Source organism: Heterodontus francisci, chromosome 12, assembly GCF_036365525.1.
Source record: "Heterodontus francisci isolate sHetFra1 chromosome 12, sHetFra1.hap1, whole genome shotgun sequence".
NCBI classification, from domain to species: Eukaryota; Metazoa; Chordata; class Chondrichthyes; order Heterodontiformes; family Heterodontidae; genus Heterodontus; species Heterodontus francisci.
The window spans coordinates 96,752,203-96,763,649 of record NC_090382.1 but is presented as its reverse complement, the minus strand read 5'-3'; positions in this window follow the sequence as shown (position 1 = coordinate 96,763,649).

The following is an 11,447-nucleotide window of genomic DNA, read 5'->3' as shown; positions in this document are numbered from 1 at the left end:
TCAAGGACTCTACAGTGAGCTCGAAGAACCATAACAACAGATATTGCCTCAAACGTTTCCACTTTATTTTTCATTGGCTCTTTTCTGTCTGTATTTGCACGTGTGTATCGTGTATGTATGCTAGCATGGGGCACGAGTGTATCCGAAGGCGTTAACCAAGTTAGAGTTTAAGTTTAATAAATTTCAACTTTTCTTCTCGAAACCTAAGAAAGCCTGTTTGTGCTGGTTTATTTGCCTTATAATTGGAAAGCAGTGAACGGGTATTCACCAAGGGGGAGCCAAAAACATGGTGTGTTTAAAATTAAACCCTGTTACAGTAAGACCAGGTGATGGCTGAAAGGGAACCCTAGAACTCTTTCTCACCTGGTCATTACAGTATGTTCCTACCTAATCCACTTTCTCATACTCCACTTCCCCATCATCCCACAATCTCTTCTGATTTAGAAGTTGCAGATGGTATAAGCATGCACTTGATTCCCTACCTTTCCCTCCCCACAACCTTACCCTTGTGCTTTTCTCCTTTCAGATACCTAAGAATTGCCACCTGGCCAGACAGTGGTGCGGGAGTGTCAAGTCCAAGAGGTGTAGGAGACTCATTTATGATGAAAAAACTTCACTCGTTCTCACATTCACAGCCACCAGTTCAGATATTGGCACTACATATATTTTTGAGGTTAGCTGAGTGGAGGGATCTGCACATGGTGGGCTGGAGTTTATCCGGCCAACAGGAGTGGAAGTGGAGGCGGGGGGAGCAAAACATCAGGGCGGAGGCTTGCAACAATCTAGTCAATATACTCATCTTGCCTTTGCTGGTAGGTCATAAGCTCAAGCCTGTGTACCCAGAAATTTACCTTCACCTTGAGTTGCTGATCCACGAATGTCCATAACTTGTTAGGGTCCTTCTGATCCTCAGGTGGCAAACATTGAAAGAAACAATTCAAAGGGTTCAACAAAAGTACATTCCGTTCAAAAACAAAAACTCATCAAGAAATCCATCCGTGGCTCACTCAGGAAGTTAAGGATAGTATTAGACTAAAAGAAGAGGCTTACAATGTTGCAAAAAATAATAGCAAGTCTGAGGATTGCGAGTGTTTTAGAAACCAATGAAGGGCCACCAAAAGGTTGATAAAAAGGGAAAAAGTAGAATATGAGAGTAAACTATCCAGCAATATAAAAACAAATTGTAAGAGCTTTTGTAAGTGCATAAAAAGGAAGAGAGTAGCTGAGGTAGTCGTTGGTCCCTTGAGGCAGAGACAGGAGAAATCATCATGGGAAATGAAGAAATGGCAGTGGCATTGAACAAATATTTTGTGTCTGCCTTCACAGTAGAAGACACAAGGTTCATACCAGAAATGGGCAGTAACCTAGGGGCTAAAAAGAGTGAGGAAATTAAGGAAATTGATATCAGCTGAGAAAAAGTATTGGAGAAACTTGAGGGACTAAAATCTGACAAGACCCCAGGATCAGATGGCCTACACTCTAGGGTTTGAAAAGCGATAGCTACAGAGAAAGTCAATCCATAGCTATGATTTTCCAGAATTCCAGAAGACAGATTGGAAGTTGGAAAATATTATACTGCTTTTCAAGAAAGGATGCAAAGAGAAAACAGGGAACTACAGGCCAGTTAGCCTAACATCAGTTGTTGGGAAGATACTGGAAACTATTACTAAAGAGGTCTTAACATTGCACTTGGAAAAGCACAGTATGATTAGAACAAGTCAGCATGGTTTTACTAAAGGGAGAACCTGTTTGACAAATTTCTTAGAGATTTTTGAGGATATAACCAGTAGGGTAGATAAAAGGGAACCAGTAGATGGAGTATACCTGGATTTTCAAAAGGCATTCAATAAGGTGCCACATATAAGATGAATAGGCAAGATAAGGGCTCATGGTGTTGGGGGTAATATATTAGCGTGGATAGAGAATTGGTTAACAGACAGGAAGCAGAGAGTGGACATAAATGGACATTTTCAAGTTGACAGGCAGTGAATAGTGGGGTGCCACAAGGATCATTGCTGGGGCCTCAGCTATTTACACTCTTTATTAATGACTTTGATAAAGAGACAAAGAGTAATCTATCTAAGTTTGCTGATGATACAAAGTTCAGTGGAAAGCTAAGCTGTGGGGAGGACATAGAGAGGCTGCAAAGAGATATAGACAGGTTAAGTGAGTGGACAACAAGATGGCAAATAGAGTATAATGTAGGGAAGTGTGAAGTTGTTCACTTTGGTCATAAAAATAGAAAAGCAGAATATTTTTTAAAAGGTGTGAAACTGGTAAGTGTTGATGTTCAGAGACTCTTGGGGGTACTTGTACAAGGAATGCACAAAGTTAACATGCAGCTGCAGCAGGCTATTAGGAAGGCAAATGGCATAAGAACAAAGAACAGTACAGCACAGGAACAAGCCATTCGGCCCTCCAAGCCTGCGCCGATCTTGATGCCTGCCTAAACTAAAACCTTCTGCACTTCCGGGGACCGTATCCCTCTATTCCCATCCTATTCATGTATTTGTCAAGATGCCTCTTAAACGTCGCTATCGTACCTGCTTCCACCACCTCCCCTAGCAGAAAGTTCCAAGCACTCACCACCCACCATGTTGGTCTTTATTGCAAGGGGATTGGAGAACATAAATAAAGAAGTCTTACTGAAATTGTACAGGGCTTTGGTGAGACCGCACCTGGAATACTGTGTGCAGTTTTGGTCTCTACATTGAAGAAAGGATATACTTGCGCTAGAGGCGGTGCAGTGAAGGTTTACTAAATTGGTCGCTGGGATGAGGGGTTGTGCTATGATGAGAGGCTGAGTAAATTGGGCCTATATTCTCTGGAGTTTAGAAGAATGAGAGGCGATCTAATTGAGACATACAAGATTCTGAAAGGGCTTGATAGGATAGAAGCTAAGAGATTGTTTACGCTGGTCAGGGAATCTAGAACATGGGGACATAGTTCAGGATAAGGGACTGATCATTCAGGACTGAGATGAGGAGAAATTGCTGCACTCAAAGGGTTGTGAATCTTTGGAATTCTCTACCCCGGAGGCTTGTGGATGCTCCATCTTTGAATACATCTAAGGCTGGAATAGATAGATATTTGCTCTTACAGGAAATAAAGGGATATGGGGAGCGGGCAGGAAAGTGGATTTGAAGCCCAAGATCAGCCATGATCGTATTGAGTGGTGGAGCAGGCTCGATGGGCCATATGGTCTACTTCTGCTCCTATTTCTTGTGCTCTTCTGGTGATCTTCAATTACAACTTCTTAAGGTAGTCCACTCTTAAGGTCGTCCCACAACAGAGACAACTTCATACATAAACGCTTCCTGCCACCATCATGGCCTCCCAAAGTGAACCCAATGAAGATTCACCTTACTGTATTCCATTGGTTATTTCCTTCCCATCGCACACCAGTGCCTAGTGCTTCACCACGCACCCTGACACATCTGAGACACTGACCAAATGCGTCACAACATTGGATTTCCAGTCAGACGGTTGCGATGTGATTCTCCATCCCCACATACCACCATACCCACCTTCAGTGACCACATTAAATTCAGCCCGAGTTCTGCAGCAGAGGACTCAAAAGGGGACTTTGATGGGGTAATGTGCACAAAAAGGCTGATGGGCATGCACAATGAAATGTTTTGTACATTGGCAGGGGAATGGAGAAGTCTGGCATAAACTTGGCACAAGGCTTTGCACAGCTCTTGAAACACCTCCTTTACGGCGTGGAAGTTGTGGCCCATTCATGAGAACACTTGTGGACAAGACCATGATGTAGCATCTAATGGCCGATGTCTCAGCTTCCATCATAGCACAGTCAGAAACCATTCAATATCTGAGTGTTGCAGTGGAAGCTCACACAAAGATCATGCAATCCCAGTTTGTTGCCATGCAAGCACAGCTTGCTGTCATGCAGACTCAGACTGCTGCCATCATGGCTGCAGGTAATAATGCTCAAAGAGGCTTGCAGGGTCTCACAGCCATTCAGCAATCTGTGCTCTAGCTACTTACTTGGATTGCTGAGTCATTGTCCCAGGGGAGTGGCAGTGGCTCCGTGGTGTACGAACCTGTTGTCCTCTCTCAGGATGGCAACATTTTTCCTCACACCACTGCCACTTCACCAGTGCCCCTGCTATTGTCTGTCAGCCAGCCAGCCTAGATTACTGCCATTCATGCCCCGATTGTGCAGTCTCAAGCTGGGACTTCAAGGCACAGAGCTGCACAAGGTGTTCTGCAAGGCCATCTGCAAACTCGGCACTGAAAGTCAGCAGCCTTCCATCAGCCATGCTGTAGTCATTGTATAGGAGCACTAGGCCAGGCAAAGTCACCCACAAAACAGACACAAAAGGAATGCACGCGGGTGATTAGTTGACTTTAGTACAGAATATTGGATGGTTTGTTTGATAAAATTGGTTTGGAATGTTTGTTTTGTGGTGGCTTTTATTTCAGCATTGTGCCCACAAGGACTCCGTGATGGTCAGTGAGAGAGGGATGGTAAGGTGTGGGCTGTTGTAGAATGGGGAATTGGGGCTTTGTTCACAGAACCATAGTCAGATGAGGCGATAATGGACAGCCCAGCTGGAAAGGGAAAGTTTTGGCTGCCTCCTCCCTTCCTTTGCTCCTCCTCCTCAGCTGTTTGCTGTATCCCTGGAAGCAGGAGCTATACTCTCATGATGATGAGAGCAGACCATATTGAATTGTGACACATGCTCTGGAGAGCACTGCAGGGCTCCTCAAGAGTTCTCCCGACAGCAGAACGATTGCTTAAGTAATCCAGTGTTCTGCTCAATGATGTTTCCTGTGGCAGCATGATTCTCATTACGTGCATGCTGCCCACAGGTGGTTGGATTACACACTGGAGCTGTGAGCCAGGTAGTCAGCGGATAGCCCTTGTCGCCCAGCAGCCACCTTCTAGGTTCACCTGGTGATTCAAATACCAGGGGAACAGTGGACTGGGGCAGAATAAAGGCATCATGACTGCTGGCAGGATATCGGGCATTCACATGCCTGATGTGCTGAGCGTGATCACACACCAACTGCACATTCAGGGAGTTGAAATCTTTGCGGTTTCAGTACATCGCTGCATTTAGATGCAGCACCTGCAAAGCCATGTATTTGTGTGTGCAGTGATGGCATCCTGTAGCATGGGGAAGCCCGCTATCCTGGCAAAGCCATATGCATGCTCGACCTGCTTCTCTCTAGTTGTACAGAACACAATGTACTCCCCTGTGCTGACATAAACAGTATTAGTTATCTTATGCAGCAATGAACTGTGAATTGGGACATGTTACTGATCTTGACTGCTCCTGCCTGGAAGAATCCCGAAGCAAAGAAATCCACGGCCATGGGTTACTGGTAGCACCATGCTTGCCCTGCTCTCAGGCTGCCGGTCTGCCTACAGATTTCCGTGAGCACATCATTTGTAAAACGGAGTTGATGAACACATTGTTCCTGGTTTAGGTTGAGTTTAGAGAAATGATCCCTGAAGACCCTGGGTGGATAAGGCAACCTACTGAGAGTCGTTCATCCCCTCCTCCTCCTCCCTCTGTGAGTAGCTTATCCTCATCTTTTTTGCCTTTGCTCAATCTCCCTTTCATGCTGCAGGCCAAGGGGGATGGTAACTACAGCACCCATCACCGTCTCCATGTGCAGCATGTTGACTTCACCAACTGTAAACAGCAGTAAAAAAACTCATAGTATATCTACACACTCAAAGAGCCAATAGAAACCAATCAGCAACTAACCTGAAAGTAGTTGATCTCTTTAAATAGCGCAGATGGGACGGGGGGGGGGGTGTGGGGGGGTCCTTCCTGCTGCTGAATGCATGTTCAGATGTGAGTGTTTAAGAGAGGGCGTTAGCTGGAGCTGCGAGGTCGACAATAGCAGCACTGGTGTCAAATCAGCATTATACGATGACTGATGTCATAATCTGCTTGCCCTGCACACTTCCAGCACATGCTAATGATGCCCACGCTAACGCCCTCACAAAAATGGCACCTGCCATTGGCCATGCTGGAAGTGTGCATATGTGCACGTGCAGCGCAGCCGCCATTTTCATACCCGTAGGCCATCCACCCAGGAAGAATGGAAAAGCAGAATTTATTTTAAAAGGTGATCAGAGATTAGTAAATGTTGCTCTTCCGAGGCATCTGGATGTAAACAGAAAGCTTGCATGCAGCAACAGCAAGCAATTAGGAAGGCAAATGGTATGTTAACCTTGACTGCAAGGGGGTTGCTGTATAAGAGTAAGGAAGTCTTGCTGCAATTATATCGGTGAGATCACACCTGGACTACTTGTACCATTTTGTTCTCCTTACTTAAGGAAGGATATACTTGTCTTACAGTTGGTGCAACAAAGGTTCATGAGATTGAATCCTGGGATGAGAGAGTTGTCCTATGAGGGGAGATTGAGTCTAAAGAGCCTAGATTCTCTGGAATTTAGAAGAATGAGAGATGATCTCATTAAAAGCTATAAAATTCTTAGAGGGCTTGACAGGTTAGATACTGAGAGGCTGTTTTCTCTGGCTGGAGAGTCTAGAAAAAGGATAAGCTATCAGCCATTTAGGATGGAGATGAGGAGAAATTTCTTCACTCAGAGGGTTGTGAGTCTTGGGATTCTGTATCCCAGAGGGCTGTAGATGCTCAGTGGTTGAGTATATTCAAGACTGAGATCGATAGACATTTGGTCGCCAAGGGATTCAAGGGATATGGGGAAAGGGCAGGAAAGTGATGTGGATGTAAAAGTTTAGCCATGATATTATTGAATGGTGGAGCAAACTTGAGGGTTCGTACAGCCTGCAACTGTTCCTATTTCTTATCATCTTATGTAGATCAGGAAATATTTAGAGAGTACATGGAAAAAGCATACAAGAAATATATTCTGGACAGCAAACAAAGGGAGCGTATTAAAGGCCATGGATGAAATGAGATGATTAGATAAAATTTCTATCCCAAAAAAGAAGCATTTAGCATTTACCGTGCAGATAATAAACATTAAAGCTGGGACAAATATTGAGGAGAGCTATAAAAATAATAGAAAAGCTAAGAGGAATATGAGAAAATCAGCAAAAAGGGATAAAGGGCAATAAAAGAGCACTTTCTGTAGATATAATAGTAGGAAGTGGATATTGTCAATGTAGAAGCAGGGCGACTATGAGATGAAGGAGGCAGGCTTGTAGTGCAAGACAAAATGGCAGAGATACTAAATAAGCTCTTTGTTTCAGTTTTCACAGAGCAATTAAATATTGTGGGTGTGGGTGTGGGAAAATAGAAAATAGATATTGAAGCTGTGTGGATGAGAACAAGCACTGGAGGTTATTATTCAAAGAGTGTTTAGTATTAAAGAAATGACTCAAATTTAAAATGGACAAATCACTAATGCCTCATGCTTTACTTTTAAGCATCCTATTGGAAACTAGGGAAGAAATAACACAACTTCTGACTAACTTTCCAAAATTCTGCAGAAAGGAAAATTATGTCGGGGACTGCAGGGTGGCATTTAAAAAAAAAGAAGCAAGGACAAGGACAAAATTATATATGTTAGCCTTACTTCTTCTTCTTCTTTGGCCTCCTTATCTCGAGAGACAATGGGTAAGTGCCTGGAGGTGGTCAGTGGTGTGTGGAGCAGCACCTGGAGTGGCTATCAAGGTCAATTCTAGAGTGACAGGCTCTTCCACAGGTGCTGCAGAAAAATTTGTTTGTCGGGGCTGTTACACAGTTGGCTCTCCCCTTGCGCTTTTGTCTTTTTTCCTGCCAACTGCTAAGTCTCTTCAACTCGCCACACTTTAGCCCCGCCTTTATGGCTGCCCGCCAGCTCTGGCGAATGCTGGCAACTGACTCCCACGACTTGTGATCAATGTCACAGGACTTCATGTCGCATTTGCAGACGTCTTTAAGGCGGAGACATGGACGGCCGGTGGGTCTGATACCAGTGGCGAGCTCGCTGTACAATGTGTCTTTGGAGATCCTGCCATCTTCCATGCGGCTCACATGGCCAAGCCATCTCAAGCGCCGCTGACTCAGTAGTGTGTATAAGCTGGGGATGTTGGCCGCCTCGAGGACTTCTGTGTTGGAGATACGGTCCTGCCACCTGATGCCAAGTATTCTCTGGAGGCAACGAAGATGGAGCCTTACTTCAGTTGTTGGTAAACTACTAGAGTTTACAATATAAATTTAAATTACTGAGCAATTTTAAAAAAAGTGTTAATCAGTCTGGCCCACACAGATTTCTAAACGGCAGGTCACGAGTGATCTACCTTTTATTAAAATTTGTTCAAGGGATGCGATCAGTGCTGGCAAGGCCAACATTTATTGCCTGTCATTAATTTCCCTTGAGAAGGTGATGGTGAGCTGTCACCTTGAACTACTGCAGTCATATTATGTGGGTACACCAACAGTGCTGTTAGGAGGGGAGTTTCAGGATTCTGACCCAGTGACAGTGAAGGAATGGTGATATAGTTCCAAGTAAGGATGGTGTGTGAGGAGAACTTGCAGGTGGTGGTATTCCCATGCGTCTGCTGCTCTTGTTTGTCTAGGTGGTAGAGGTCTTAGGTTTGGAAGGTGCTGTCGAAGGAACTTGGAAAGTTACTGCAGTGCATCATATAGATGGTACACACTGCTGCCACTGTACACCAGAAGTGGAGGGAGTGAATGTTTAGGATAGTGGATGGGGTGCCAATCATGCATGCTCTTTTGTCCTGGATGGTGTTGAGCGTCTTGTGCGCTGATGGTGCTGCACATTCAGACAAGTGGGATTATTCATCACACTCCTGATTGGGCCTTGTAGATGGTGAAAAGGCTTTGGGAAGTGAGGAGGTGAGTTATTTGCCACAGGATACCCAGCCTCTGATATGCTCTGTAGCCACAGTATTCATATGGCTGGTCCAGTTAAGTTTCTGGTCATTGGTAACCCTCAGGATATTGATGGTGGGGGATTCAGCGATGATAATGCCATTGAATATCAAGGGGAGATGGTTTGACTCTATCTTTCCACATTAATACAGTGACGACACCTGAAAAGGACTTAATTACCTGTAAAGTGCATTGGGACATTCTGTGGTCATGAAAGGTACTGCTTAAATCCAAGTCATTTTTGTTAGAGATGGTCATTAACTGACATTTGTGTAGTGCGAATGTTACTTGTCACTTATCAGCCCAAGCTTGAATGCTGTCCAGGTCTTGCTGCATGCAGGCATGGAGTGCTTCAGTATCTGAGGAATTGCGAATGCTACTGAACACTGTGCAACCATCAGCCAACATCCCCCCTTCTGCACTTATGTAGAGGGAAGATCATTGATGAAGCAACTGAAGATGGTGGGGCCTAGGACAGTACCCCGAGGAACTCCTGCAACAATGTCCCAAGGTGGAGATAATTGACCTCCAACAACCACAAACATCTTCCTTTGTGCTAGGTATGACTCCAACCAGTGAAGTGTTTTCCCTCTGATTTCCACTGACTTCAATTTTACGAGGGCTTCTTGATGCCACACTCAGTCAAATGCTACCTTGATGTTGAGGGCAGTCATTCTCACCTCACCTCTCTGAATTCAGCTCTTTTGTTCATGTTTGGACCAAGGCTGTAATGAGGTCTGGAGCCAAGTGACCCTGGTGGAACCCAAACAGAGCATTGGGGAGCAGATTGTTGCTGAGTTAGTGCCACTTGATAGCACTGTCGACGACACCTTTCATCACTATGCTGATAATCAAAAGTAGACTGATGGGGTGGTAATCGGCCAGATTGGATTTGTCCTGCTTCTTGTGGATAGGACATACCTGGGTAATTTTCCACTTTGTCAGGGAGATGCCAGTGTTGTAGCTGTACCAGAACAGCTTGGCTAGGTTGCGGCTAGTTCTGGAGCACAAGTCGTCAGGACTACAGCCAGGATGTTGTCAGGGGCCCATAGTCTTTGCTGTGTTCAGTGCGTTCAGCTGTTTCTTGCTATCATGTGGAGTGAATCGAATTGGCTGAAGACTGGCACCTGTGATTCTTGGGACCTCAAGAGGAGGCCGAGTTAGGTCATCCACTCGGCACTTCCAGCTGAAGATGGTTGTAAATGCTTCAGCCTTGACTTTTGTCATGTAACACTAACAGCTGGTAGTGTAGAGAGATTTGCTGGTTCAGAGCGGCTCATTTCAAATTTATCTCTGATGAAATACGAATTTTTAACCCATTAGCTGTACATTTTTTTTCATAACTATGTAACCAGCTCAGTGCTTAAAGCCCACAAAGAAATAATTATTGAATATTGGCTGAAAAATTCTTCGATAAGAAGAAAGGGAAATCCAACCCATCAAAAAATATTAAGGTAAACAGTGGGAAGGACTCCTGAGTTATGCATTTTTATTAAATTACTTGGCTCGCCTGTCAACATTTCCTCTCCTTCCTCAGCTGATGTGCTGCATCTGCTCAAGGTACTGCAATAATGAGGAGGCAAGTTTGAACGGTTTCATTCGGTATATGAGTTTGAAGAAGAATCCCTTTCTCTAGACTGATACGATGCAGTGCTTTCTGAATGTCTTGTAATCTGGCAATCAGCTGCATATTATCATGTAATAAATATATGGCGACAGTCATGAAACTATCAGCATGGATGACAACAAACATCATTGTCATCGACATTTTTGGCAGGATTTTGCCACGGAGGTGTGCTGGCAATTTCACGCAGGAGTACGGTGTGCCAGTTACCCAATGTGTTGCCGCCTCGATGCAATTTTTCCAGACGAGGCATCCCAGGAAGGAGAGCTATCCACTAGGAACAGATAGGAAATCAATTGTTCTCATTATTAATCCAATTGAGTGGTTTATTTCCTCACAACTGCAAATTTCCAACAGTGCACAAGCGCCCTCACTGAAGCTGAAGACCAGGGGGCTGGGGTCTGCCTTCTGGTGGCAGGTTGGGCAGACCAGAAAGGCTTCCTTTAAATCCCACATCCCACCCCCACTCCCGGAGGTGCGGGGATCAGCAGGCCACAGCTACAGACACAGGCTGTCCTGTAGAGCGGTTCACCCTCCGCAATGATGGCCTGGCAGCTGTAGGCACACTTACCTTTAACAACTTTAGAAGTCTTCAGAGGATGCCTCCACCTTGAGGTGCCCTTGCAGTCCTTTGCATCCATCAACAGCACCCACCTCTCCCAGGCATTCTGCTTGGCCCTTCCAGCTGCACAGCCTTCCCTAACTGGACGGGGCTCCCAGAGGTGAACTGATAATTGGCCACCTTTGGGAAAATCATGCAGGCGGGCGGGACATGGACACCATTGGGGCCAGGATGTGCATCTGGTCCCAATGTCACGCTCTCGACACCCGCAGGGAAATTAAGCCCATTGCTTCTGTTCATGAAATTTGGTGTTGGTAAATAAATGGATCCAAAATGGCAGAAGACCAAGTTCATGAACTTAACTCTCTTCGTTATTTTAAAAAATGGTATTCAGATGGCTTATTTACTGAACCA